Here is a 3783-nt window from a genome sequence, read left to right on the forward strand (position 1 = left end):
TTTTTTTTTTTTTTTCAAAGTACTGTAAGTCTTAAGTTTCAAAGAAGACTATAACAAACTTGAAATTCAGAGGTCTCCAAACAACAAAGAGACCACTTCCTGTTATCAGACTCCTGTTCAATATGTGGTTTAACAGAAGGAAATGTTATTTACTCACTTTTACAAAGAATTTCTCAGCTGGTTTGTTAATTTGAACTAAACAGATGTCTTGTTCGCTTTATGTGAGAATATAATCCTGGATTAATAAAAAGGATTACAGACCTTAATATATAGCCACCTCAGTTTATATAAGTATTATTTCTAAATTATCCTTCTCTGTCATAGATTTTTTTTCTTGAAGGAGGATGTAGATACATTTGATTTGTAATTATAAGATGTAAACATATATCCTTTGAATGAAAATAGAATATTATACTTGAAGCATCAACATATTAATAAATAATATAAGAAAAAAAACCTGCAATCAAACTTTTCAAGTAAATACAGATGAGTTCTGTGTCTTTTCCAGGGGGAGGAGTTGATGCAAACATGGCTGCTTCCACTGTTACATGACTGAGAGACTTAAAGACCTGCAGCAGATCAGAGAAAAACAGATTTTGAGATTGATCAGAAACACATGGCTGCTACAATGATCAGACCTCATCAGGTTTTGATTGTTTTTCTCCTCGGGATAGTTAACTGGACAGGTATGAACAAAGGATGCATAAAATGAACTTCTTCAACAATAAACAGTTCATCTATTTAGTTCATAACACAATGATTTTTCTGTCTGCAGGTACTGATGGTCAAACACTGACTGAGTCTGAACCAGTGGTTAAAAGACCTGGAGAATCCCATCGACTGACCTGCACATATTCTGGGTTCAGCAGCCACTACACGAATGGATCAGACAAGCAGCTGGAAAAGGATTGGAATGGATTGCTTGGATCAGCAGTGGCAGCAGCAACATCTACTACTCTGACTCAGTCAGAAACCGTTTCACCATCTCCAGAGAGAACAGCAGAAATCAGGTTTATCTGCAGATGAACAGTCTGACAGCTGGAGATTCTGCTGTTTATTACTGTGCTCGAGTGACACAGTGACACAGAGAGCAGGAAAGCTGTACAAAAACTCCTCTGTGCATCAATAGTTTTAAGAAGACACCACAGGGGGAGCCCTAACACTACTTATCTGTGTCACAACAAACACTTTTAGATGGACACATTTTTGGTGATAGAGTGGAGATCAATACTATAACACAACACAACACGCGTTATGCCCTGTGATGGACAGGAGGCCTAATTTTGCTTACCTCCAACTCTACAATGTGTCTCAGTTCACACTTTGGTCACAACAGGTGCTCTGTTAATGTGAATAAATGTGGATATCTAATTTTTGTTTTTCCATATGATGGAGATTCTGATTCTAACTGCATCATATACTTAAATCATTCAAAGGAATTTGGGAAATGAAATCTTCCATGTTGGACTGGGTACCTGTCCACAGCCTTTATAAATACCATTCACAGGCTGTATGTTGATAATGATTAATATTGATATTGATTAATAGTACATTGAACAACTAGATGTGGTGCTCCAGGGCCATCAATTTTAGTTTAAGCTAAAATGACTCGTTTTGAGATTTTTCCAAGTGTTAAAATATTTCTCAGATTTATCTACATCAATATCAAAGTCAAAGTATCTGTATTCTGTCACAGTATCAGACTGGATGAGTAAAAGCTCTTTATTTTCAGCTGTGAGAACAGAATATCTTTTAATAATACCAGCAATAAATTTGCCTTTCATTTATTTCTATCTGAATCTAAATGGATACATCTCTAACATCACGCTGTGCAACAAATCCTCTAAAAAACACTGCAGGGAACTGCTGGCAGCTCTTATTGAGTCTGTCTCATTCGCTTCTCTGGATAATTTTGTCTTTGCTGTTATTAAGTTGTACAGATCCTAGTGTATCCTTCACGTTACGTTCTGAAAAAAGATAGATGACGGTTGTTGGGTCAAAATGGATTTATGACATTCAAGTTAGATAGTCTGTTTCTAGCAGTGACAGACATATTTTTATGTCTAGAATAATGCCAGAAAGGGTCAGTCAAGGTAAACATTTCAAAGAATAATTATCCTATCAAGAAGTGTGTAAATAAATGTGTGAGCCTCTATACATGATTCTATGCAGATGGAACGTAATACACAATAACTTAGTAATTTCATTTAAAAATGTCTTATTGTGACATTTTTAAATGTTTTCTTTTGCTGACGTTAATTTACATGACCATTTAATTGTGCTTCAAATATATTCCTAAAATATATTTTTAAAAATAAAAAAAATTACTATATTAAGTCTATATTTTGGATAAAAACATTATATTATATACTGTGCATCTGTATAAATTAACCCTTTACAATAACATAATAATAAAACAAAATGAAACTCCAGGTCTACCCAAAGGAAAAATGTGACTCTCATCTGTTTTTCAATTGAATCTCTTAAGATCATTAGGGTCCTGTGGAGTAAGAGATAAACTAATAATTAAAAAAATAAATCACCATGACATCAGGAGATGGAGAAAACCATTTGAGCAAAGCATGAGAAGTTGGATAAACAGAGGAGATCTCAGAATATTATCAAACCCCTGGATCTCATTTATGTTTTAGTTATTAGCAGAAATAAAGTGCTTAAAATGGCATGAATATGAATTTTTCTTCCTCTATTAGCTTTTATCACAGCATACACTGACAGGAAACTGGGATGGGTGAGACAACTTGATTTGAACTAAGGTCTCTATGCACAGGTCAATAGTTAGGTATTAGATTCAACATCTAGTGTGACTGTGCCGCCAGGTCAGCATTTAATTATCAGGTGTTGTGGATAGTGATGGTTATTCTACAGCTTGGATCAGAAAATACAATGTATCAGTCTGGAAAGCAGCTGGTAGAGGCCGATTTTTCCAAAAATTGGGTTGAGGTTTGTGGACCCAAATGCAGAGGCAGAGGTGAGTTTCTTGTTGATTTAATGAAGGTAAAGAGACAGCTGAGGCAGGAATCCAAAAATCAAACATGATAACAAACTCAAACAAACCAGAAACCATGGAGACATCTGGGGGAAAACAATCACGACGAGGTAGACTCAGTGAGACGGAATTGGAGGAAGTTAGAATAGGACCCAGCACTGAGGAACTGCATAAGGAGCGTATTTAAGGGAGACTGAAACAAAGAGAGGACCAACAAGCAGATTGGGAGCAGGTGTGAACAGAGCAGAACAGAAAAGGAGCTAGGGAAAAGGATAAACACAAGAGGGCAGCAGAGGGCAACAAATAAAAACCGGAAAACTGAAAAAAAATCAGAGAACACAACAAGATGAGAATTAAACCACTAAAACTAGAAAAAGTGGAGAAAAGTAAAATCTTTTCTTTGTAGCCACCTCTGCTTAAACGTATGTCTTTGAATGAAAGTAGAATATTATACTTGAAGCATCAACAGGTAAAAAAAATAATAAAAGAAAAAAATTTGTAGAAATTTTGCACTAAATGAAGAGGAGCTTGTGTATTTTCTAGGGGAAGGAGTTGATGCAAATATTGCTACTTCTACTTTTACATGACTGAGAGACTTAGAGATCTCACCCTCAGTTACTCAGTGAAGTGAAGACAAGAGGTGACCTCAAATAGTTTATGACATAAATTCTGTTTATCTCTCCAAAGCTTTAAAGAATTTCTATACCCGTTTTGAAAAACATGACTTTTCAGAAAATATTTTAGGTTTGAAAGAATCACAAAATGATGTCACCATC

Source organism: Cyprinodon variegatus, unplaced genomic scaffold (assembly GCF_000732505.1).
Source record: "Cyprinodon variegatus isolate N-32 unplaced genomic scaffold, C_variegatus-1.0 Scaffold691, whole genome shotgun sequence".
NCBI lineage: Eukaryota > Metazoa > Chordata > Actinopteri > Cyprinodontiformes > Cyprinodontidae > Cyprinodon > Cyprinodon variegatus.